The sequence below is a fragment of the Leucopleurus acutus genome (genome assembly GCF_964270905.1).
Source record: "Leucopleurus acutus genome assembly, chromosome: 4".
NCBI classification, from domain to species: Eukaryota; Metazoa; Chordata; class Mammalia; order Artiodactyla; family Delphinidae; genus Leucopleurus; species Leucopleurus acutus.
This window is the reverse complement of record NC_139146.1, coordinates 91,335,659-91,363,504: the sequence shown is the minus strand read 5'-3', so window position 1 is coordinate 91,363,504 and position 27,846 is coordinate 91,335,659.

The window sequence follows — 27,846 nt, the reverse complement described above, 5'->3', positions numbered from 1 at the left end:
CACAAAGGGAATGGGAGTGAGGCAGGCAGGAGTAGCCTAAAAACAGAGGGCCCAAAGAATAAGAAAGGTGAGGAATCCAGCAGTTGGAACCTCCCAGCAGGCGGCCCAGAGCACAGAAGCTATGGGATGCAGGCAGGAGTGAACTAATACCAGAGAGCCCACATCATGAAACTGTGAGCAACCCAGGCTTTGGGACCTCAGAGCAGAAGGCCCACATCCCAATGGGGATGTGAACCTGGCTGGAGTGTCCTCGCACCACTGGGCGCACATCACAAAATGTGGGGAGCCCAGCAGTTAGGGCCTGACGCCAGAGGGCCCTCATCACCCAGGAGAGGAGGCTCCCAGCAGGCTCCAAGTGCCACCAGAGGGCTCATGTCCACAAGGCGAGGTGAGCAAGCCAGGCAGGAGTTACCTCACAGCAGACGGCCCACCTCACAGATGGGTGAGGAACCCAGCCAGGATCAGACTCTCAACAGAGGGCCCACATCACCAAGGGGATGTGAACCAGGCAGGAGTCTCCTAAGACCATTGGTCCCACATCATCGAAAGGTGAGGAACCCAGCACATGTGACCTCAAACCAGACGACACACATCACGAAGGGGCTGGGAGTGAGGCAGGCAGGAGGATCCTCACAACAGAGGGCCCAAAAAATTAAAAAAGTGAGGAATCCAGCAGTTGGAACCTCCCAGCAGGCGGCCAAGAGCACAGAGGCTATGGGATCCAGGCCTCTGTGAACACCAGAGAGCCCACATCATGAAAATGTGAACAACCCAGCCGTTGGGACCTCAGAGCAGAAGGCCCACATCTCCATGGAGATGGGATCCTAAGAGGAGTGCCAAAGCATCACTGGGCTCCCTAAGAAAAGTTGGTGAGCCCAGCAGTTAGGGCCTGACGCAAGAGGGCCCTCATCACCGGGGGGAGGAGATTCCCAGCACGCTCCAACTGCCACCACACGGCTGACTTCACCAAGGCAATGTGTGCCAGCCATGCAGGAGTGACCTATCAGCAGAGGGTCTCCCTCACAGGTGGGTGAGGAACAAAGCCAGGAACAGACTCTCACCAGGGGGTCCACATAACCACGTGGATGAGAACCAGGCAGGAGTGTCCTCACACTAGTGGGGCCACATCATCGAAAGGTGAGGAACCCAGAAAAGGTGGCCACAAACCAGAGGACCCACATCACCAAGGGGTTGAGAGTGAGGTAGGTGTCTGGACGGGCATATTTAACACTCATTTCCCACCAGGAAGAGAAATTAACCAAAGGCTCAGCGTGCCCTGCCAGAAGCAGATTAGGGCCTGAAGCAGTCTTGCGGGTTTGCGGCAAGCTCACAAGAAAGCGAGTTGAAGAAAGGAGCTCAGGGGCCCTGTAATTCACAAACCTGGAGAGTTATAAATGACAGATAACGTCCAAAAATATATTGAAGTAAGGCTGCGAAGAGGACTTGAAAGCAGGGCAGAATTTCAGGAAACCGATTTCAGGAGGTAGACTGGATTTGCATTTAAAGCATAGGAAAAGAGACAGAACATCGACAATGATGCACTTGGCCAAAAAGGGCGTATGCGTTTTTTCCTGAATATATTCAGGAAAAAACGCATACGCCCTTTTTGGCCAACCAAGCAAGCTTGCAAAGGAAATCTGCACTACAATGAAGTCTCACTGCCCCCCGGTCAAAAGGGCTATCTGAAAAAAGTGTAAAATCCAGAAAGGCAGGACAGGCCATGGAGAACTGGGAGCCTTGTTATGCTGATGGGCGGGATGTAAATTGCCAACAGCCACTCTGGAGAAGTGTATGGTGTTTCCTGAAACATCCAAAAAACAAAGCAACAGAGCCTAGGGCACTTCCACTTATGGTCCTATAGCTTAGGGAAATTAAAATCCAAAAGACACAGCCACCCCAAAGTTTGGGCCGGCTCTGTTTACAAGAACCTCGTTTACGGTACAAGTTCAATATCACAGAAAGCGAAAAATGGATAAAGAAGTTGTGGTACTTACGTACAATGCAATATCACTCAGCAATGAAATCTATGTCATCAGGCCCGTAGCAGCATAATGAGTGGATTCAGGTACGATGATTCTAAGTGAAATAAGTCACACAGAAAAAGAAACATCATAAGATATCACTACTACACGGAATGTAAACTAGGCCAGACAAGAACTGAATTACAAAACAGAACAGGGCCTCAAATGTAGAAAACCAACTTATGCTGGCTTAAGGGGAAAGGTGAGTTGGGGTGCTTCATAAAACCAGAGATTGAAATTAGCACAGATACCGTTCCATAAGCCAAATATGTAATAGACAAGAGCTACTCCTTGCTCAACGAAGTGGACTCAACACCCCATATTAAACGCCTAAGAATATACCTGACTAGTAAGAATCTTAAAACCTATGGATTTATATGTCTCCGAAAGAGAATCAAGCGTGTGTACAGCGGCATAAGCGCAGCAGTGATAGGATTGGTGAGGTTCGGTGAGCAAATGCAGACCCTTTGAAGTCATATTGCATGGTACCCATTCCATGGGTCTCAACTCTCCATGTTTAAGGGATTCTTCCTTCAGCTAAAACATGCATGTGGAACCCAGAGTATGATCCACCGTGTGATCGGAAAACGTGTTCAAATGTGTCTCAGTTTTCGTCCCCTGATACTCGGGTGCAACATTCCAGATGCTTTACTAACACTCTCCCCACTTGGAGTGTCAGTGACTTTAACCTCCTGTTTGGCCCAGTTTGCAATTTCTGTGGAAAATGAACAGGAATAGGGAGAACCAATGAGAGACTAGGTGGAGGTGTCTGGACGGGCAAATTTAACTCTCATTTCCCACCAGGAAGAGGAATTAACCAAAGGCTCAGCATGCCATGCCAGAACCACACTAGGGTCCGAAGCAATCCTGCGGTGTTGCGGCCAGCTCACAAGAAAGCGAGTTGAAGAAAGGAGCTCAGGGGCACTGTAATTCACAAACCTGCAGAGTTATAAATGACAGCCATCTTCCAAAAATATCTTAAAGTAAGGCTGCCAAGAGGAGTTGAAAGCGGGGCAGAATTGCAGGAAACCGATTTCAGGAGGTAGACTGGAATTGCATGTAAAGCATAGGAAAAGAGGCAGAATGTCCACAATGATGCACTTGGCCAAAAAGGGCGTATGCGTTTTTTCCTGAATATATTCAGGAAAAAACGCATACGCCCTTTTTGGCCAACCAAGCAAGCTTGCAAAGGAAATCTGCACTACAATGAAGTCTCACTGCCCCCTGGTCAAAAGGGCCATCTGAAAAAAGTGTAAAATCCAGAAAGGCAGGACAGGCCATGGAGAACTGGGAGCCTTGTTATGCTGATGGGCGGGATGTAAATTGCCAACAGCCACTCTGGAGAAGTGTATGGTGTTTCCTGAAACATCCAAAAAACCAAGCAACAGAGCCTAGGGCATTTCCACTTATGGTCGTATAGCTTAGGGAAATAATAATCAAAAAGACACAGCCTCCCCAAAGTTTGGGATGGCTCTGTTTACAAGAACCTCGTTTACGGTACAGGTTCAATATCGCAGAAAGCGAAAAATGGATAAAGAAATTGTGGTACTTACGTACAATGCAATATCACTCAGCAAAGAAATCTATGTCATCAGGCCCGTGACAGCATAATGAGTGGATTCAGGTATGATGATTCTAAGAGAAATAAGTCACACAGAAAAAGAAACATCATAAGATATCACTACTACACGGAATGTAAACTTGGCTACACAGGAACTGAATTACAAAACAGAACAGGGTGTCAAATGTAGAAAACCAACTTATGCTTGCTTAAGGGGAAAGGTGAGTTGGGGTGCGGCATAAAATCAGAGATTGAAATTAGCACAGATACCGTTCCATAAGCCAAATATGTAATAGACAAGAGCTACTCCTTGCTCAACGAAGTGGACTCAACACCCCATATTAAACGCCTAAGAATATACCTAAGTAGTAAGAATCTTAAAACCTATGGATTTATATGTCTCCGAAAGAGAATCAAGCGTGTGTACAGTGGCATAAGCGCAGCAGTGATAGGATTGGTGAGGTTTGGTGAGCAAATGCAGACCCTTTGAAGTCATATTGCATGGTACCCATTCCATGGGTCTCAACTCTCCATGTTTAAGGGATTCTTCCTTCAGCTAAAACATGCATGTGGAACCCAGAGTATGATCCACCGTGTGATCGGGAAACGTGTTCAAATGTGTCTCAGTTTTCGTCCCCTGGTACTCGGGTGCAACATTCCAGACACTTTCCTAACACTCTCCCCACTTGGAGAGTCAGTGCCTTTAACCTCCTGTTTGGCCCAGTTTGCAATTTCTGTGGAAAATGAACAGGAATAGGGAGAACCAATGAGAGACTAGGTGGAGGTGTCTGGACGTGCAAATTTAACTCTCATTTCCCACCAGGAAGAGGAATTAACCTAAGGCTCAGCATGCCGTGCCGGAACCAAACTAGGGCCTGAAGCAATCCTGCGGTGTTGCGACCAGCTCACAAGAAAGCGAGTTGAAGAAAGGACCTCAGGGGCACTGTAATTCACAAACCTGCAGAGTTATAAATGACAGCTATCTTCCAAAAATATATTGAAGTAAGGCTGCCAAGAGGAGTTGAAAGCGGGGCAGAATTGCAGGAAACCGATTTCAGGAGGTAGACTGGAATTGCATGTAAAGCATAGGAAAAGAGGCAGAACGTCCACAATGATGCACTTGGCCAAAAAGGGCGTATGCGTTTTTTCCTGAATATATTCAGGAAAAAACGCATACGCCCTTTTTGGCCAACCAAGCAAGCTTGCAAAGGAAATCTGCACTACAATGAAGTCTCACTGCCCCCCGGTCAAAAGGGCCATCTGAAAAAAGTGTAAAATCCAGAAAGGCAGGACAGGCCATGGAGAACTGGGAGCCTTGTTATGCTGATGGGCGGGATGTAAATTGCCAGCAGCCACTCTGGAGAAGTGTATGGTGTTTCCTGAAACATCCAAAAAACAAAGCAACAGAGCCTAGGGCACTTCCACTTATGGTCCTATAGCTTAGGGAAATTGAAATCAAAAAGACACAGCCACCACAAAGTTTGGGACGGCTCTGTTTACAAGAACCTCGTTTACGGTACAAGTTCAATATCACAGAAAGCGAAAAATGGATAAAGAAGTTGTGGTACTTACGTACAATGCAATATCACTCAGCAATGAAATCTATGTCATCAGGCCCGTAGCAGCATAATGAGTGGATTCAGGTACGATGATTCTAAGTGAAATAAGTCACACAGAAAAAGAAACATCATAAGATATCACTACTACACGGAATGTAAACTTGGCTACACATGAACTGAATTACAAAACAGAACAGGGTGTCAAATGTAGAAAACCAACTTATGCTTGCTTAAGGGGAAAGTTGAGTTGGGGTGCTGCATAAAACCAGAGATTGAAATTAGCACAGATACCGTTCCATAAGCCAAATATGTAATAGACAAGAGCTACTCCTTGCTCAACGAAGTGGACTCAACACCCCATATTAAATGCCTAACAATATATCTGACTAGTAAGAATCTTAAAACCTATGGATTTATATGTCTCCGAAAGAGAATCAAGCATGTGTACAGCGGCATAAACGCAGTAGTGATAGGATTGGTGAGGTTCGGTGAGCAAATGCAGACCCTTTGAAGTCATATTGCATGGTACCCATTCCATGGGTCTCAACTCTGCATGTTTAAGGGATTCTTCCTTCAGCTAAAACATTCATGTGGAACCCAGAGTATGATCCACCGTGTGATCGGGAAACGTGTTCAAATGTGTCTCAGTTTTCGTCCCCTGGTACTCGGGTGCAACATTCCAGACGCTTTACTAACACTCTCCCCTCTTGGAGATCAGTGCCTTTAACCTCCTGTTTGGCCCAGTTTGCAATTTCTGTGGAAAATGAACAGGAATAGGGAGAACCAATGAGAGACTAGGTGGAGGTGTCTGGACGGGCAAATTTAACTCTCATTTCCCACCAGGAAGAGGAATTAACCAAAGGCTCAGCATACGAACCCGGAACCAAACTAGGGCCTGAAGCAATCCTGCGGTGTTGCGGCCAGCTCACAAGAAAGCGAGTTGAAGAAAGGAGCTCAGGGGCACTGTAATTCACAAACCTGCAGTTATAAATGACAACTATCGTCCAAAATATATTGAAGGAAGGCTTCCAAGAGGAGTTGAAAGCGGGGCAGAATTGCAGGAAACCGATTTCAGGAGGTAGACTGGAATTGCATGTAAAGCATAGGAAAAGAGGCAGAACGTCCACAATGATGCACTTGGCCAAAAAGGGCGTATGCGTTTTTTCCTGAATATATTCAGGAAAAAACGCATACGCCCTTTTTGGCCAACCAAGCAAGCTTGCAAAGGAAATCTGCACTACAATGAACCCTCACTGCCCCCTGGTCAAAAGGGCCATCTGAAAAAAGTGTAAAATCCAGAAAGGCAGGACAGGCCATGGAGAACTGGGAGCCTTGTTATGCTGATGGGCGGGATGTAAATTGCCAACAGCCACTCTGGAGAAGTGTATGGTGTTTCCTGAAACATCCAAAAAACAAAGCAACAGAGCCTAGGGCACTTCCACTTATGGTCCTATAGCTTAGGGAAATTAAAATCAAAAAGACACAGCCACCCCAAAGTTTCGGCCGGCTCTGTTTACAAGAACCTTGTTTACGGTACAAGTTGAATATCACAGAAAGCGAAAAATGGATAAAGAAGTTGTGGTACTTACGTACACTGCAATATCACTCAGCAATGAAATCTATGTCATCAGGCCCGTAGCAGCATAATGAGTGGATTCAGGTACGATGATTCTAAGTGAAATAAGTCACACAGAAAAAGAAACATCATAAGATATCACTACTACACGGAATGTAAACTTGGCTACACAGGAACAGAATTACCAAACAGAACAGGGTGTCAAATGTAGAAAACCAACTCATGCTTGCTTAAGGGGAAAGGTGAGTTGGGGTGCTGCATACAACAAGAGATTGAAATTAGCACAGATACCGTTCCATAAGCCAAATATGTAATAGACAAGAGCTACTCCTTGCTCAACGAAGTGGACTCAACACCCCACATTAAACGCCTAAGAATATACCTGACTAGTAAGAATCTTAAAACCTATGGATTTATATGTCTCCGAAAGAGAATCAAGCGTGTGTACAGCGGCATAAACGCAGCAGTGATAGGATTGGTGAGGTTCGGTGAGCAAATGCAGACCCTTTGAAGTCATATTGCATGGTACCCATTCCATGGGTCTCAACTCTCCATGTTTAAGGGATTCTTCCTTCAGCTAAAACATGCATGTGGAACCCAGAGTATAATCCACCGTGTGATCGGGATACGTGTTCAAATGTGTCTCAGTTTTCGTCCCCTGGTACTCGGGTGCAACATTCCAGACGCTTTACTAACACTCTCCCCACTTGGACAGTCAGTGCCTTTAACCTCCTGTTTGGCCCAGTTTGCAATTTCTGTGGAAAATGAACAGGAATAGGGAGAACCAATGAGAGACTAGGTGGAGGTGTCCGGACGGGCAAATTTAACTCTCATATCCCACCAGGAAGAGGAATTAACCAAAGGCTCAGCGAGCCATGCCAGAACCACAGTAGGGCCAGAAGCAATCCTGCGGTGTTGCGGCCAGCTCACAAGAAAGCGAGTTGAAGAAAGGAGCTCAGGGGCACTGTAATTCACAAACCTGCAGAGTTATAAATGACAGCTATCTTCCAAAAATATATTGAAGTAAGGCTGCCAAGAGGAGTTGAAACCGGGGCAGAATTGCAGTAAACCCGATTTCAGGAGGTAGACTGGAATTGCATGTAAAGCATAGGAAAAGAGGCAGAACGTCCACAATGATGCACTTGGCCAAAAAGGGCGTATGCGTTTTTTCCTGAATATATTCAGGAAAAAACGCATACGCCCTTTTTGGCCAACCAAGCAAGCTTGCAAAGGAAATCTGCACTACAATGAAGTCTCACTGCCCCCCGGTCAAAAGGGCCATCTGAAAAAAGTGTAAAATCCAGAAAGGCAGGACAGGCCATGGAGGACTGGGAGCCTTGTTATGCTGATGGGCGGGATGTAAATTGCCAGCAGCCACTCTGGAGAAGTGTATGGTGTTTCCTGAAACATCCAAAAAACAAAGCAACAGAGCCTAGGGCACTTCCACTTATGGTCCTATAGCTTAGGGTAATTAAAATCAAAAAGACACAGCCACCCCAAAGTTTGGGCCGGCTCTGTTTACAAGAACCTCGTTTACGGTACAAGTTCAATATCACAGAAAGCGAAAAATGGATAAAGAAGTTGTGGTACTTACGTACAATGCAATATCACTCAGCAATGAAATCTATGTCATCAGGCCCGTAGCAGCATAATGAGTGGATTCAGGTACGATGATTCTAAGTGAAATAAGTCACACAGAAAAAGAAACATCATAAGATATCACTACTACACGGAATGTAAACTTGGCTACACAGGAACTGAATTACAAAACAGAACAGGGTGTCAAATGTAGAAAACCAACTTATGCTTGCGTAAGGGGAAAGGTGAGTTGGGGTGCTGCATAAAACCAGAGATTGAAATTAGCACAGATACCGTTCCATAAGCCAAATATGTAATAGACAAGAGCTACTCCTTGCTCAACGAAGTGGACTCAACACCCCATATTAAATGCCTAACAATATACCTGACTAGTAAGAATCTTAAAACCTATGGATTTATATGTCTCCGAAAGAGAATGAAGCGTGTGTACAGCGGCATAAACGCAGCAGTGATAGGATTGGTGAGGTTCGGTGAGCAAATGCAGACCCTTTGAAGTCATATTGCATGGTACCCATTCCATGGGTCTCAACTCTCCATGTTTAAGGGATTCTTCCTTCAGCTAAAACATGCATGTGGAACCCAGAGTATGATCCACCGTGTGATCGGGAAATGTGTTCAACTGTGTCTCAGTTTTCGTCCCCTGGTACTCGGGTGCAACATTCCAGACGCTTTACTAACACTCTCCCCACTTGGACAGTCAGTGCCTTTAACCTCCTGTTTGGCCCAGTTTGCAATTTCTGTGGAAAATGAACAGGAATAGTGAGAACCAATGAGAGACTAGGTGGAGGTGTCCGGACGGGCAAATTTAACTCTCATATCCCACCAGGAAGAGGAATTAACCAAAGGCTCAGCGAGCCATGCCAGAACCACAGTAGGGCCAGAAGCAATCCTGCGGTGTTGCGGCCAGCTCACTAGAAAGCGAGTTGAAGAAAGGAGCTCAGGGGCACTGTAATTCACAAACCTGCAGAGTTATAAATGACAGCTATCTTCCAAAAATATATTGAAGTAAGGCTGCCAAGAGGAGTTGAAACCGGGGCAGAATTGCAGTAAACCCGATTTCAGGAGGTAGACTGGAATTGCATGTAAAGCATAGGAAAAGAGGCAGAACGTCCACAATGATGCACTTGGCCAAAAAGGGCGTATGCGTTTTTTCCTGAGGAAAAAACGCATACGCCCTTTTTGGCCAACCAAGCAAGCTTGCAAAGGAAATCTGCACTACAATGAAGTCTCACTGCCCCCCGGTCAAAAGGGCCATCTGAAAAAAGTGTAAAATCCAGAAAGGCAGGACAGGCCATGGAGGACTGGGAGCCTTGTTATGCTGATGGGCGGGATATAAATTGCCAGCAGCCACTCTGGAGAAGTGTATGGTGTTTCCTGAAACATCCAAAAAACAAAGCAACAGAGCCTAGGGCACTTCCACTTATGGTCCTATAGCTTAGGGTAATTAAAATCAAAAAGACACAGCCACCCCAAAGTTTGGGACGGCTCTGTTTACAAGAACCTCGTTTACGGTACAAGTTCAATATCACAGAAAGCGAAAAATGGATAAAGAAGTTGTGGTACTTACGTACAATGCAATATCACTCAGCAATGAAATCTATGTCATCAGGCCCGTAGCAGCATAATGAGTGGATTCAGGTACGATGATTCTAAGTGAAATAAGTCACACAGAAAAAGAAACATCATAAGATATCACTAATACACGGAATGTAAACTTGGCTACACAGGAACAGAATTACCAAACAGAACAGGGTGTCAAATGTAGAAAACCAACTCATGCTTGCTTAATGGGAAAGGTGAGTTGGGGTGCTACATGAAACCAGAGATTGAAATTAGCACAGACACCGTTCCATAAGCCAAATATGTAATAGACAAGAGCTACTCCTTGCTCAACGAAGTGGACTCAACACCCAATATTAAACGCCTAAGAATATACCTGACTAGTAAAAATCTTAAAACCTATGGATTTATATGTCTCCGAAATAGAATCAAGGGTGTGTACAGCGGCATAAGCGCAGCAGTGATAGGATTGGTGAGGTTCCGTGAGCAAATGCAGACCCTTTGAAGTCATATTGCATGGTACCCATTCCATGGGTCTCAACTCTCCATGATAAAGGGATTTTTCCTTCAGCTAAAACATGCATGTGGAACCCAGAGTATGATCCACCGTGTGATCGGGAAACGTGTTCAAATGTGTCTCAGTTTTCGTCCCCTGGTACTCGGGTGCAACATTCCAGACGCTTTACTAACACTCTCCCCACTTGGAGAGTCAGTGCCTTTAACCTCTTGTTTGGCCCAGTTTGCAATTTCTGCGTAAGATAAACAGGAATAGGGAGAACCAATGAGAGACTAGGTGGAGGTGTCTGGACGGGCAAATTTAACTCTCATTTCCCACCAGGAAGAGGAATTAACCAAAGGCTCAGCATGCCGTGCCGGAACCAAACTAGGGCCTGAAGCAATCCTGCGGTGTTGCGGCCAGCTCACAAGAAAGCGAGTTGAAGAAAGGAGCTCAGGGGCACTGTAATTCACAAACCTGCAGAGTTATAATGACAGCTATCTTTCAAAAATATATTGAAGTAAGGCGGCCAATAGTAGTTGAAGCGGGGCAGAATTGCAGGAAACCGATTTCAGGAGGTACACTGGAATTACATGTAAAGCATAGGAAAAGAGGCAGAACGTCCACAATGATGCACTTGGCCAAAAAGGGCGTATGCGTTTTTTCCTGAATATATTCAGGAAAAAACGCATACGCCCTTTTTGGCCAACCAAGCAAGCTTGCAAAGGAAATCTGCACTACAATGAGCCCTCACTGCCCCCCGGTCAAAAGGGCCATCTGAAAAAAGTGTAAAATCCAGAAAGGCAGGACAGGCCATGGAGAACTGGGAGCCTTGTTATGCTGATGGGCGGGATGTAAATTGCCAGCAGCCACTCTGGAGAAGTGTATGGTGTTTCCTGAAACATCCAAAAAACAAAGCAACAGAGCCTAGGGCACTTCCACTTATGGTCCTATAGCTTAGGGAAATTAAAATCAAAAAGACACAGCCACCCCAAAGTTTCGGCCGGCTCTGTTTACAAGAACCTAGTTTACGGTACAAGTTCAATATCACAGAAAGCGAAAAATGGATAAAGAAGTTGTGGTACTTACGTACACTGCAATATCACTCAGCAATGAAATCTATGTCATCAGGCCCGTAGCAACATAATGAGTGGATTCAGGTACGATGATTCTAAGTGAAATAAGTCACACAGAAAAAGAAACATCATAAGATATCACTACTACACGGAATGTAAACTTGGCTACACAGGAACAGAATTACCAAACAGAACAGGGTGTCAAATGTAGAAAACCAACTCATGCTTGCTTAAGGGGAAAGGTGAGTTGGGGTGCTGCATACAACAAGAGATTGAAATTAGCACAGATACCGTTCCATAAGCCAAATATGTAATAGACAAGAGCTACTCCTTGCTCAACGAAGTGGACTCAACACCCCACATTAAACGCCTAAGAATATACCTGACTAGTAAGAATCTTAAAACCTATGGATTTATATGTCTCCGAAAGAGAATGAAGCGTGTGTACAGCGGCATAAACGCAGCAGTGATAGGATTGGTGAGGTTCGGTGAGCAAATGCAGACCCTTTGAAGTCATATTGCATGGTACCCATTCCATGGGTCTCAACTCTCCATGTTTAAGGGATTCTTCCTTCAGCTAAAACATGCATGTGGAACCCAGAGTATGATCCACCGTGTGATCGGGAAACGTGTTCAACTGTGTCTCAGTTTTCGTCCCCTGGTACTCGGGTGCAACATTCCAGACGCTTTAGTAACACTCTCCCCACTTGGACAGTCAGTGCCTTTAACCTCCTGTTTGGCCCAGTTTGCAATTTCTGTGGAAAATGAACAGGAATAGTGAGAACCAATGAGAGACTAGGTGGAGGTGTCCGGACGGGCAAATTTAACTCTCATATCCCACCAGGAAGAGGAATTAACCAAAGGCTCAGCGAGCCATGCCAGAACCACAGTAGGGCCAGAAGCAATCCTGCGGTGTTGCGGCCAGCTCACAAGAAAGCGAGTTAAAGAAAGGAGCTCAGGGGCACTGTAATTCACAAACCTGCAGAGTTATAATGACAGCTATCTTTCAAAAATATATTGAAGTAAGGCTGCCAAGAGGAGTTGAAAGCGGGGCAGAATTGCAGGAAACCGATTTCAGGAGGTACACTGGAATTACATGTAAAGCATAGGAAAAGAGGCAGAACGTCCACAATGATGCACTTGGCCAAAAAGGGCGTATGCGTTTTTTCCTGAGGAAAAAACGCATATGCCCTTTTTGGCCAACCAAGCAAGCTTGCAAAGGAAATCTGCACTACAATGAAGTCTCACTGCCCCCCGGTCAAAAGGGCCATCTGAAAAAAGTGTAAAATCCAGAAAGGCAGGACAGGCCATGGAGGACTGGGAGCCTTGTTATGCTGATGGGCGGGATGTAAATTGCCAGCAGCCACTCTGGAGAAGTGTATGGTGTTTCCTGAAACATCCAAAAAACAAAGCAACAGAGCCTAGGGCACTTCCACTTATGGTCCTATAGCTTAGGGAAATTAAAATCAAAAAGACACAGCCACCCCAAAGTTTCGGCCGGCTCTGTTTACAAGAACCTAGCTTACGGTACAAGTTCAATATCACAGAAAGCGAAAAATGGATAAAGAAGTTGTGGTACTTACGTACACTGCAATATCACTCAGCAATGAAATCTATGTCATCAGGCCCGTAGCAACATAATGAGTGGATTCAGGTACGATGATTCTAAGTGAAATAAGTCACACAGAAAAAGAAACATCATAAGATATCACTACTACACGGAATGTAAACTTGGCTACACAGGAACAGAATTACCAAACAGAACAGGGTGTCAAATGTAGAACACCAACTCATGCTTGCTTAAGGGGAAAGGTGAGTTGGGGTGCTGCATACAACAAGAGATTGAAATTAGCACAGATACCGTTCCATAAGCCAAATATGTAATAGACAAGAGCTACTCCTTGCTCAAAGAAGTGGACTCAACACCCCACATTAAACGCCTAAGAATATACCTGACTAGTAAGAATCTTAAAACCTATGGATTTATATGTCTCCGAAAGAGAATGAAGCGTGTGTACAGCGGCATAAACGCAGCAGTGATAGGATTGGTGAGGTTCGGTGAGCAAATGCAGACCCTTTGAAGTCATATTGCATGGTACCCATTCCATGGGTCTCAACTCTCCATGTTTAAGGGATTCTTCCTTCAGCTAAAACATGCATGTGGAACCCAGAGTATGATCCACCGTGTGATCGGGAAATGTGTTCAACTGTGTCTCAGTTTTCGTCCCCTGGTACTCGGGTGCAACATTCCAGACGCTTTACTAACACTCTCCCCACTTGGACAGTCAGTGCCTTTAACCTCCTGTTTGGCCCAGTTTGCAATTTCTGTGGAAAATGAACAGGAATAGTGAGAACCAATGAGAGACTAGGTGGAGGTGTCCGGACGGGCAAATTTAACTCTCATATCCCACCAGGAAGAGGAATTAACCAAAGGCTCAGCGAGCCATGCCAGAACCACAGTAGGGCCAGAAGCAATCCTGCGGTGTTGCGGCCAGCTCACAAGAAAGCGAGTTAAAGAAAGGAGCTCAGGGGCACTGTAATTCACAAACCTGCAGAGTTATAAATGACAGCTATCTTCCAAAAATATATTGAAGTAAGGCTGCCAAGAGGAGTTGAAACCGGGGCAGAATTGCAGTAAACCCGATTTCAGGAGGTAGACTGGAATTGCATGTAAAGCATAGGAAAAGAGGCAGAACGTCCACAATGATGCACTTGGCCAAAAAGGGCGTATGCGTTTTTTCCTGAGGAAAAAACGCATACGCCCTTTTTGGCCAACCAAGCAAGCTTGCAAAGGAAATCTGCACTACAATGAAGTCTCACTGCCCCCCGGTCAAAAGGGCCATCTGAAAAAAGTGTAAAATCCAGAAAGGCAGGACAGGCCATGGAGGACTGGGAGCCTTGTTATGCTGATGGGCGGGATGTAAATTGCCAGCAGCCACTCTGGAGAAGTGTATGGTGTTTCCTGAAACATCCAAAAAACAAAGCAACAGAGCCTAGGGCACTTCCACTTATGGTCCTATAGCTTAGGGTAATTAAAATCAAAAAGACACAGCCACCCCAAAGTTTGGGACGGCTCTGTTTACAAGAACCTCGTTTACGGTACAAGTTCAATATCACAGAAAGCGAAAAATGGATAAAGAAGTTGTGGTACTTACGTACAATGCAATATCACTCAGCAATGAAATCTATGTCATCAGGCCCGTAGCAGCATAATGAGTGGATTCAGGTACGATGATTCTAAGTGAAATAAGTCACACAGAAAAAGAAACATCATAAGATATCACTACTACACGGAATGTAAACTTGGCTACACAGGAACAGAATTACCAAACAGAACAGGGTGTCAAATGTAGAAAACCAACTCATGCTTGCTTAAGGGGAAAGGTGAGTTGGGGTGCTACATGAAACCAGAGATTGAAATTAGCACAGACACCGTTCCATAAGCCAAATATGTAATAGACAAGAGCTACTCCTTGCTCAACGAAGTGGACTCAACACCCAATATTAAACGCCTAAGAATATACCTGACTAGTAAAAATCTTAAAACCTATGGATTTATATGTCTCCGAAAGAGAATCAAGGGTGTGTACAGCGGCATAAGCGCAGCAGTGATAGGATTGGTGAGGTTCCGTGAGCAAATGCAGACCCTTTGAAGTCATATTGCATGGTACCCATTCCATGGGTCTCAACTCTCCATGATAAAGGGATTTTTCCTTCAGCTAAAACATGCATGTGGAACCCAGAGTATGATCCACCGTGTGATCGGGAAACGTGTTCAAATGTGTCTCAGTTTTCGTCCCCTGGTACTCGGGTGCAACATTCCAGACGCTTTACTAACACTCTCCCCACTTGGAGAGTCAGTGCCTTTAACCTCTTGTTTGGCCCAGTTTGCAATTTCTGCGTAACATAAACAGGAAGAGGGAGAACCAATGAGAGACTAGGTGGAGGTGTCTGGACGGGCAAATTTAACTCTCATTTCCCACCAGGAAGAGGAATTAACCAAAGGCTCAGCATGCCGTGCCGGAAACAAACTAGTGCCGGAAGCAATCCTGCGGTGTTGCGGCCAGCTCACAAGAAAGCGAGTTGAAGAAAGGAGCTCAGGGGCACTGTAATTCACAAACCTACAGAGTTATAAATGACAGCTATCTTCCAAAAATATATTGCAGTAAGGCTGCCAAGAGGAGTTGAATGCGGGGCAGAATTGCAGGGAACCGATTTCAGGAGGTAGACTGGAATTGTATGTAAAGCATAGGAAAAGAGGCAGAACGTCCACAATGATGCACTTGGCCAAAAAGGGCGTATGCGTTTTTTCCTGAATATATTCAGGAAAAAACGCATAAGCCCTTTTTGGCCAACCAAGCAAGCTTGCAAAGGAAATCTGCACTACAATGAAGTCTCACTGCCCCCCGGTCAAAAGGGTTATCTGAAAAAAGTGTAAAATCCAGAAAGGCAGGACAGGCCATGGAGAACTGGGAGCCTTGTTATGCTGATGGGCGGCATGTAAATTGCCAACAGCCACTCTGGAGAAGTGTATGGTGTTTCCTGAAACATCCAAAAAACAAAGCAACAGAGCCTAGGGCACTTCCACTTATGGTCCTATAGCTTAGGGAAATTAAAATCCAAAAGACACAGCCACCCCAAAGTTTGGGCCGGCTCTGTTTACAAGAACCTCGTTTACGGTACAAGTTCAATATCACAGAAAGCGAAAAATGGATAAAGAAGTTGTGGTACTTACGTACAATGCAATATCACTCAGCAATGAAATCTATGTCATCAGGCCCATAGCAGCATAATGAGTGGATTCAGGTACGATGATTCTAAGTGAAATAAGTCACACAGAAAAAGAAACATCATAAGATATCACTACTACACGGAATGTAAACTTGGCTACACAAGAACTGAATTACAAAACAGAACAGGGCCTCAAATGTAGAAAACCAACTTATGCTTGCTTAAGGGGAAAGGTGAGTTGGGGTGCTTCATAAAACCAGAGATTGAAATTAGCACAGATACCGTTCCATAAGCCAAATATGTAATAGACAAGAGCTACTCCTTGCTCAACGAAGTGGACTCAACACCCCATATTAAACGCCTAAGAATATACCTGACTAGTAAGAATCTTAAAACCTATGGATTTATATGTCTCCGAAAGAGAATCAAGCGTGTGTACAGCGGCATAAGCGCAGCAGTGATAGGATTGGTGAGGTTCGGTGAGCAAATGCAGACCCTTTGAAGTCATATTGCATGGTACCCATTCCATGGGTCTCAACTCTCCATGTTTAAGGGATTCTTCCTTCAGCTAAAACATGCATGTGGAACCCAGAGTATGATCCACCGTGTGATCGGGAAACGTGTTCAAATGTGTCTCAGTTTTCGTCCCCTGGTACTCGGGTGCAACATTCCAGACACTTTCCTAACACTCTCCCCACTTGGAGAGTCAGTGCCTTTAACCTCCTGTTTGGCCCAGTTTGCAATTTCTGTGGAAAATGAACAGGAATAGGGAGAACCAATGAGAGACTAGGTGGAGGTGTCTGGACGGGCAAATTTAACTCTCATTTCCCACCAGGAAGAGGAATTAACCTAAGGCTCAGCATGCCGTGCCGGAACCAAACTAGGGCCTGAAGCAATCCTGCGGTGTTGCGGCCAGCTCACAAGAAAGCGAGTTGAAGAAAGGAGCTCAGGGGCACTGTAATTCACAAACCTACAGAGTTATAAATGACAGCCATCTTCCAAAAATATATTGAAGTAAGGCTGCCAAGAGGAGTTGAAAGCGGGGCAGAATTGCAGGAAACCGATTTCAGGAGGTAGACTGGAATTGCATGTAAAGCATAGGAAAAGAGGCAGAACGTCCACAATGATGCACTTGGCCAAAAAGGGCGTATGCGTTTCTTCCTGAATATATACAGGAAAAAACGCATACGCCCTTTTTGGCCAACCAAGCAAGCTTGCAAAGGAAATCTGCACTACAATGAAGTCTCACTGCCCCCCGGTCAAAAGGGCCATCCGAAAAAAGTGTAAAATCCAGAAAGGCAGGACAGGCCATGGAGAACTGGGAGCCTTGTTATGCTGATTGGCGGGATGTAAATTGCCAACAACCACTCTGGAGAAGTGTATGGTGTTTCCTGAAACATCCAAAAAACCAAGCAACAGAGCCTAGGGCATTTACACTTATTGTCGTATAGCTTAGGGAAATAATAATCAAAAAACACAGCCTCCCCAAAGTTTGGGACGGCTCTGTTTACAAGAACCTCGTTTACGGTACAGGTTCAATATCACAGAAAGCGAAAAATGGATAAAGAAATTGTGGTACTTACGTACAATGCAATATCACTCAGCAAAGAAATCTATGTCATCAGGCCCGTGACAGCATAATGAGTGGATTCAGGTACGATGATTCTAAGTGAAATAAGTCACACAGAAAAAGGAACATCATATGATATCACTACTACACGGAATGTAAACTTGGCTACACAGGAACTGAATTCCAAAACAGAACAGTGTGTCAAATGTAGAAAACCAACTTATGCTTGCTTAAGGGGAAAGGTGAGTTGGGGTGCTGCATGAAACCAGAGATTAAAATTAGCACAGACACCGTTCCATAAGCCAAATATGTAATAGACAAGAGCTACTCCTTGCTCAACGAAGTGGACTCAACACCCAATATTAAACGCCTAAGAATATACCTGACTAGTAAGAATCTTAAAACCTATGGATTTATATGTCTCCGAAAGAGAATCAAGGCTGTGTACAGCGGCATAAACGCAGTAGTGATAGGATTGGTGAGGTTCGGTGAGCAAATGCAGACCCTTTGAAGTCATATTGCATGGTACCCATTCCATGGGTCTCAACTCTCCAGGTTTAAGGGATTTTTCCTTCAGCTAAAACATGCATGTGGAACCCAGAGTATAATCCACCGTGTGATCGGGATACGTGTTCAAATGTGTCTCAGTTTTCGTCCCCTGGTACTCGGGTGCAACATTCCAGACGCTTTACTAACACTCTCCCCACTTGGAGAGTCAGTGCCTTTAACCTCTTGTTTGGCCCAGTTTGCAATTTCTGCGTAAGATAAACAGGAAGAGGGAGAACCAATGAGAGACTAGGTGGAGGTGTCTGGACGGGCAAATTTAACTCTCATTTCCCACCAGGAAGAGGAATTAACCAAAGGCTCCGTGTGCCATGCTGGAACTAGATTAGGGCCTGAGGAGATCCTGCGGTGTTGCGGCCAGCTCACAAGAAAGCGAGTTGAAGAAAGGAGCTCAGGGACACTGTAATTCAGAAACCTGCGGAGTTATAAATGACAGCTATCATCCAAAATTATACTGAAGTAAGGCTGCGAAGAGGACTTGAATGCGGGGCAGAATTGCTGGAAACTGATTTCAGAACGTACACGGGAGTAGCTCTTAAAGCATAGGAAAAGAGACAGAACTTGGAAAATAATGCACTTGGCAAAAAAGGGCATATGTGTTTTATCCAGAGCTCTCATAACTGAGGGGAGGAGATTCCCAGCAGGCTCCAAGTGCCACCTGAGGGCTCACATTGCCAAGGCAACGTGAGCATGCCAGGCAGGAGTTACCTCACAGCAGAGGTCCCACCTCACAGAAGGGTGAGAAACCCAGCCAACATCAGACTCTCACCAGAGGGCCCACATCACCAAGGGGATGGGAACCAGGCAGGAGTGTCTTCACATCAGTGGGGCCACATCATCGAAAGCTGAGGTACTCAGCACATGTGTCCTCAAACCAGAGGACCCACATCACCAAGGACCTCGGAGTGAGGCAGGCAGGAGTAGCCTCACAACACTGGGCACATAGAATAAAAAAGTGAGGAATCCAGCAGTTGGAACCTCCCAGCAGGCGGCCCAGAGCACCGAGGCTATGGGATCCAGGCCACAGTGAACTCACAGAAGAGGGCCCATGTCATGAAACTGAGCAACCCAGCCATTGGGACCTCAGAGCAGGAGGCCCACATCCCCATGGGGATGGAATTCTGGTAGGAGTGTCCTCGCACCACTGAGAACGTATCAGAAAATTTTGGGCGATCAGCAGTTAGGGCCTGACGCCAGAGGACCCTCATCACCAAGGGAAAGAGGCTCCCAGCAGGCTCCAACTGCCACCAGAGGGCTGACGTCGCCAAGGCGATGTGTGCCAACCAGGCACGAATGACCTCACAGCAGAGGGCCCACCTCACAGAAGGGTGAGGAACACAGCCAGGATCAGACTCTCACCAGAGGGCCCACATCACCAAGGGGATGGGAACCAGGCAGGAGTGTCCCCACACCAGTGGGACAACATCATCGAAAGGTGAGGATCCCAGCACATGTGTCCTCAAACCAGAGGAACCACATCACCAAGGGGTTCGGAATGAGGCTGGCAGGACTGGCCTCACAACACAGGGTCCATAGAATATAAAAGTTGAGGAATCCAGCAGTTGGAACCTCCCAGCAAGTGGCCCAGAGCACCGAGGCTATGGGATCCAGGCCGCAGTGAACTCACAGCAGAGGGCCCACATCATGAACCTGTGAGCAGCCCAGCTGTTGGGACCTCAGAACAGAAGGCCCACATCCCCATTGGGATGGGAACCTGGCAGGAGTGGCTTTGCACCACTTAGCACATATCAGAAAATGTTAGGAGCCCAGCAGTTAGGGCCTGATGCCAGGGGGCCCTCATAACTGAGGGGAGGAGACTCCCAGCAGGTTCCAACTGCCAACAGAGGGACCACGTCTACAAGGTGGCATGCGCCAGCCAGGCAGTAGTGACCTCACAGCAGAGGGCCTATCTCACAGAAGGGTGAGGAACCGAGGCAGGATGAGACTCTCACCAGAGGGCCCACAACACCAAGGGGATGGGAACCAGTCAGGACTGTCCTCCCACCAGTGGGGCCACATCATCGAAAGGTGAGGAACCCAGCACATGTGGCCTCATATCAGAGGACATACATCACAAAGGGGATGGGAGTGAGGCAGGTAGGAGTAGCCTAAAAACAGAGGGCCCAAAGAATAAAAAAAGTGAGGAATCCAGCATTTGGAACCTCCCAGCAGGCGGCCGAGAGCACAGAAGCTATGGGATGCAGGCAGGAGTTAACTAACACCAGAGAGCCCACATCATGAAACTGTGAGCAACCCAGGCATTGGGACCTCAGAGCAGAAAGCCCACATCCCCATGGGGATGGGAACCTGACAGGAGTGTCCTGGCATCACTGGGCTCACATCAGAAAACGTGGGGAGCCCAGCAGTTAGAGCCTGATGCTAGAGGGCCGTCATCACCGAGGGCAGGAGGCTCCCAGCAGGTTCCATGTGCCAACAGAGGGCCCACGTCGCCAAGGTGATGTGTGCAAGTCAGGCAGGATTGACCTCACAGCAGAGGGCCTACCTCACAGAAGAGTGAGGAACCCAGCCAGGATAAGACTGTCACCAGAAGGCCCACATCACCAAGGGGATGGGAACCAGGCAGGAGTGTCCTCACACCAGTGGGGCCACATCATTGAAAGTTGCCTAACCCAGCACATGTGACCTCAAACCAGAAGACCCACACCACGAAGGGGTTGCGAGTGAGGCAGGCAGGAGGAACATCACAACACAGGACCCATAGAATACAAAAGTTGAGGAATCGAGCAGTTGGAACCTCCCAGCAGGCAGCCAAGACCACAGAGGCTATGGGATCCAGGCCACAGTGAACTAACACCAGAGAGCCCACATCATGAAATTGTGATCAACCCAGCCGTTGGAACCTCAGAGCAGAAGGCCCACATCCCCATGGGGATGGGAACCTAAGAGGAGTGCTTGAGCAACACTGGGCTCACTAAGAAAAGTTGGGGAGCCCAGCAGTTAGGGCCTGACGTCAGAGGGCCCTCATCACAGAGCTGAGGAGGCTCCCAGCAGGGTCCAATTGCCACCAGAGGGCTCATGTCAACAAGGCGAGGTGAGCAACCCAGGCAAGAGTTACCTGATAGTAGAGGGCCCACCTCACAGATGGGTGAGGAACCCAGCCAGGATCAGACTCTCACCAGAGGGCCCACATCACAAAGGGGATGGGACCCAGTCAGGATTATCCTCACACCAGTGGGGCCTCATCATCTTAAGGTGAGGAACCCAGCACATGTGTCCTCAAACCAGAGGACCCACATCACCAAGGGCCTTGGAGTGAGGCAGGCAGGAGTAGCCTCACAACACAGGGCACATAATATAAAAAACGTGAGGATTCCAGCATTTAGACCTTCCAGCAGGCGGCCCAGAACACCGAGGCTATGGGATCCAGGCCACAGTGAACTCACAGCAGAGGGCCCACATCACAAAACTGTGAGCAACCCAGGAGTTGAGACCTCAGCGCAGAAGGACCACATCCCCATGGGAATGGGAACCTGGCTGGAGTGTCCTCGCACCACTGGGCGCACATCAGAAAATGTGGGGAGCCCACCATTTAGGGCCTGACGCCAGAGGGCCGTCATCACCGAGAGGAGGAGGCGCCCTGCACGCTCCAACTGCCACCAGAGGGCTCACGTCTCCAAGGTGACGTGTGCCAGCCAGGCAGGAGTGACCTCACAGCAGAGGGCCTACCTCACAGAACGTTGAGGAACCCAGCCAGGATTAGACTCTCGCCAGAGGGCCCACCTCACCAAGGGGATGGGAACCAGGCAGGAGTGTCCTCACACGAGTGGGGTCACATCATCGAAAGGAGGAACGCAGCACATGTGGCCTCAAGCCATAGGACAGTCATCACCAAGGGGCTGGCAGTGAGGCAGGCAGGAGGAGCCTCACAACAGAGGGCACATAGAATAAAAAAGTTGAGGAATCCAGCAGTTGGAACCTCCCAGCAGGCGGCTCAGAGCACCGATGATAAGGGATCCTTGCCGGAGTGAACTCACAGCAGAGGGCCCACATCTTGGTACTGTGAGCAAGCCAGCCGTTTTGACCTCAGAGCAGAAGGCCCATATCGCCATGGGGATGGGAACCTGGCAAGAGTGTCCTCACTCACTTGGCGCACATCAGAAAATGTGGGGAGCCCAGCAGTTATGGCCTAAGGCAAGAGGGCCCTCATCACCGAGGGGAGGAGGATCCCAGCACACTCCAACTGCCACCAGAGGGCCCACGTCGCCAAGGTGACGTGTGCCAGACAGGCATGATTGACCTCACAGCAGAGGGCCCACCTCACAGAAGGGTGAGGAACCCAGCCAGGATCAGACTCTCACCTGAGGGCCCACATCAGCAAGGGGATGGGAACCAGTCAGGACTGTCTTCCCTCCAGTGGGGTCACATCATCGAAAGGTGCGGAACCCAGCACATGTGGCCTCAAATCAGAGGACACATATCACAAAGGGAATGGGAGTGAGGCAGGCAGGAGTAGCCTAAAAACAGAGGGCCCAAAGAATAAGAAAGGTGAGGAATCCAGCAGTTGGAACCTCCCAGCAGGCGGCCCAGAGCACAGAAGCTATGGGATGCAGGCAGGAGTGAACTAATACCAGAGAGCCCACATCATGAAACTGTGAGCAACCCAGGCTTTGGGACCTCAGAGCAGAAGGCCCACATCCCAATGGGGATGTGAACCTGGCTGGAGTGTCCTCGCACCACTGGGCGCACATCACAAAATGTGGGGAGCCCAGCAGTTAGGGCCTGACGCCAGAGGGCCCTCATCACCCAGGAGAGGAGGCTCCCAGCAGGCTCCAAGTGCCACCAGAGGGCTCATGTCCACAAGGCGAGGTGAGCAAGCCAGGCAGGAGTTACCTCACAGCAGACGGCCCACCTCACAGATGGGTGAGGAACCCAGCCAGGATCAGACTCTCAACAGAGGGCCCACATCACCAAGGGGATGTGAACCAGGCAGGAGTCTCCTAAGACCATTGGTCCCACATCATCGAAAGGTGAGGAACCCAGCACATGTGACCTCAAACCAGACGACACACATCACGAAGGGGCTGGGAGTGAGGCAGGCAGGAGGATCCTCACAACAGAGGGCCCAAAAAATTAAAAAAGTGAGGAATCCAGCAGTTGGAACCTCCCAGCAGGCGGCCAAGAGCACAGAGGCTATGGGATCCAGGCCTCTGTGAACACCAGAGAGCCCACATCATGAAAATGTGAACAACCCAGCCGTTGGGACCTCAGAGCAGAAGGCCCACATCTCCATGGAGATGGGATCCTAAGAGGAGTGCCAAAGCATCACTGGGCTCCCTAAGAAAAGTTGGTGAGCCCAGCAGTTAGGGCCTGACGCAAGAGGGCCCTCATCACCGGGGGGAGGAGATTCCCAGCACGCTCCAACTGCCACCACACGGCTGACTTCACCAAGGCAATGTGTGCCAGCCATGCAGGAGTGACCTATCAGCAGAGGGTCTCCCTCACAGGTGGGTGAGGAACAAAGCCAGGAACAGACTCTCACCAGGGGGTCCACATAACCACGTGGATGAGAACCAGGCAGGAGTGTCCTCACACTAGTGGGGCCACATCATCGAAAGGTGAGGAACCCAGAAAAGGTGGCCACAAACCAGAGGACCCACATCACCAAGGGGTTGAGAGTGAGGTAGGTGTCTGGACGGGCATATTTAACACTCATTTCCCACCAGGAAGAGAAATTAACCAAAGGCTCAGCGTGCCCTGCCAGAAGCAGATTAGGGCCTGAAGCAGTCTTGCGGGTTTGCGGCAAGCTCACAAGAAAGCGAGTTGAAGAAAGGAGCTCAGGGGCCCTGTAATTCACAAACCTGGAGAGTTATAAATGACAGATAACGTCCAAAAATATATTGAAGTAAGGCTGCGAAGAGGACTTGAAAGCAGGGCAGAATTTCAGGAAACCGATTTCAGGAGGTAGACTGGATTTGCATTTAAAGCATAGGAAAAGAGACAGAACATCGACAATGATGCACTTGGCCAAAAAGGGCGTATGCGTTTTTTCCTGAATATATTCAGGAAAAAACGCATACGCCCTTTTTGGCCAACCAAGCAAGCTTGCAAAGGAAATCTGCACTACAATGAAGTCTCACTGCCCCCCGGTCAAAAGGGCTATCTGAAAAAAGTGTAAAATCCAGAAAGGCAGGACAGGCCATGGAGAACTGGGAGCCTTGTTATGCTGATGGGCGGGATGTAAATTGCCAGCAGCCACTCTGGAGAAGTGTATGGTGTTTCCTGAAACATCCAAAAAACAAAGCAACAGAGCCTAGGGCACTTCCACTTATGGTCCTATAGCTTAGGGAAATTAAAATCCAAAAGACACAGCCACCCCAAAGTTTGGGCCGGCTCTGTTTACAAGAACCTCGTTTACGGTACAAGTTCAATATCACAGAAAGCGAAAAATGGATAAAGAAGTTGTGGTACTTACGTACAATGCAATATCACTCAGCAATGAAATCTATGTCATCAGGCCCGTAGCAGCATAATGAGTGGATTCAGGTACGATGATTCTAAGTGAAATAAGTCACACAGAAAAAGAAACATCATAAGATATCACTACTACACGGAATGTAAACTAGGCCAGACAAGAACTGAATTACAAAACAGAACAGGGCCTCAAATGTAGAAAACCAACTTATGCTGGCTTAAGGGGAAAGGTGAGTTGGGGTGCTTCATAAAACCAGAGATTGAAATTAGCACAGATACCGTTCCATAAGCCAAATATGTAATAGACAAGAGCTACTCCTTGCTCAACGAAGTGGACTCAACACCCCATATTAAACGCCTAAGAATATACCTGACTAGTAAGAATCTTAAAACCTATGGATTTATATGTCTCCGAAAGAGAATCAAGCGTGTGTACAGCGGCATAAGCGCAGCAGTGATAGGATTGGTGAGGTTCGGTGAGCAAATGCAGACCCTTTGAAGTCATATTGCATGGTACCCATTCCATGGGTCTCAACTCTCCATGTTTAAGGGATTCTTCCTTCAGCTAAAACATGCATGTGGAACCCAGAGTATGATCCACCGTGTGATCGGAAAACGTGTTCAAATGTGTCTCAGTTTTCGTCCCCTGATACTCGGGTGCAACATTCCAGATGCTTTACTAACACTCTCCCCACTTGGAGTGTCAGTGACTTTAACCTCCTGTTTGGCCCAGTTTGCAATTTCTGTGGAAAATGAACAGGAATAGGGAGAACCAATGAGAGACTAGGTGGAGGTGTCTGGACGGGCAAATTTAACTCTCATTTCCCACCAGGAAGAGGAATTAACCAAAGGCTCAGCATGCCATGCCAGAACCACACTAGGGTCCGAAGCAATCCTGCGGTGTTGCGGCCAGCTCACAAGAAAGCGAGTTGAAGAAAGGAGCTCAGGGGCACTGTAATTCACAAACCTGCAGAGTTATAAATGACAGCCATCTTCCAAAAATATCTTAAAGTAAGGCTGCCAAGAGGAGTTGAAAGCGGGGCAGAATTGCAGGAAACCGATTTCAGGAGGTAGACTGGAATTGCATGTAAAGCATAGGAAAAGAGGCAGAATGTCCACAATGATGCACTTGGCCGAAAAGGGCGTATGCGTTTTTTCCTGAATATATTCAGGAAAAAACGCATACGCCCTTTTTGGCCAACCAAGCAAGCTTGCAAAGGAAATCTGCACTACAATGAAGTCTCACTGCTCCCTGGTCAAAAGGGCCATCTGAAAAAAGTGTAAAATCCAGAAAGGCAGGACAGGCCATGGAGAACTGGGAGCCTTGTTATGCTGATGGGCGGGATGTAAATTGCCAACAGCCACTCTGGAGAAGTGTATGGTGTTTCCTGAAACATCCAAAAAACCAAGCAACAGAGCCTAGGGCATTTCCACTTATGGTCGTATAGCTTAGGGAAATAATAATCAAAAAGACACAGCCTCCCCAAAGTTTGGGATGGCTCTGTTTACAAGAACCTCGTTTACGGTACAGGTTCAATATCGCAGAAAGCGAAAAATGGATAAAGAAATTGTGGTACTTACGTACAATGCAATATCACTCAGCAAAGAAATCTATGTCATCAGGCCCGTGACAGCATAATGAGTGGATTCAGGTATGATGATTCTAAGAGAAATAAGTCACACAGAAAAAGAAACATCATAAGATATCACTACTACACGGAATGTAAACTTGGCTACACAGGAACTGAATTACAAAACAGAACAGGGTGTCAAATGTAGAAAACCAACTTATGCTTGCTTAAGGGGAAAGGTGAGTTGGGGTGCGGCATAAAATCAGAGATTGAAATTAGCACAGATACCGTTCCATAAGCCAAATATGTAATAGACAAGAGCTACTCCTTGCTCAACGAAGTGGACTCAACACCCCATATTAAACGCCTAAGAATATACCTAAGTAGTAAGAATCTTAAAACCTATGGATTTATATGTCTCCGAAAGAGAATCAAGCGTGTGTACAGTGGCATAAGCGCAGCAGTGATAGGATTGGTGAGGTTTGGTGAGCAAATGCAGACCCTTTGAAGTCATATTGCATGGTACCCATTCCATGGGTCTCAACTCTCCATGTTTAAGGGATTCTTCCTTCAGCTAAAACATGCATGTGGAACCCAGAGTATGATCCACCGTGTGATCGGGAAACGTGTTCAAATGTGTCTCAGTTTTCGTCCCCTGGTACTCGGGTGCAACATTCCAGACACTTTCCTAACACTCTCCCCACTTGGAGAGTCAGTGCCTTTAACCTCCTGTTTGGCCCAGTTTGCAATTTCTGTGGAAAATGAACAGGAATAGGGAGAACCAATGAGAGACTAGGTGGAGGTGTCTGGACGTGCAAATTTAACTCTCATTTCCCACCAGGAAGAGGAATTAACCTAAGGCTCAGCATGCCGTGCCGGAACCAAACTAGGGCCTGAAGCAATCCTGCGGTGTTGCGACCAGCTCACAAGAAAGCGAGTTGAAGAAAGGACCTCAGGGGCACTGTAATTCACAAACCTGCAGAGTTATAAATGACAGCTATCTTCCAAAAATATATTGAAGTAAGGCTGCCAAGAGGAGTTGAAAGCGGGGCAGAATTGCAGGAAACCGATTTCAGGAGGTAGACTGGAATTGCATGTAAAGCATAGGAAAAGAGGCAGAACGTCCACAATGATGCACTTGGCCAAAAAGGGCGTATGCGTTTTTTCCTGAATATATTCAGGAAAAAACGCATACGCCCTTTTTGGCCAACCAAGCAAGCTTGCAAAGGAAATCTGCACTACAATGAAGTCTCACTGCCCCCCGGTCAAAAGGGCCATCTGAAAAAAGTGTAAAATCCAGAAAGGCAGGACAGGCCATGGAGAACTGGGAGCCTTGTTATGCTGATGGGCGGGATGTAAATTGCCAGCAGCCACTCTGGAGAAGTGTATGGTGTTTCCTGAAACATCCAAAAAACAAAGCAACAGAGCCTAGGGCACTTCCACTTATGGTCCTATAGCTTAGGGAAATTGAAATCAAAAAGACACAGCCACCACAAAGTTTGGGACGGCTCTGTTTACAAGAACCTCGTT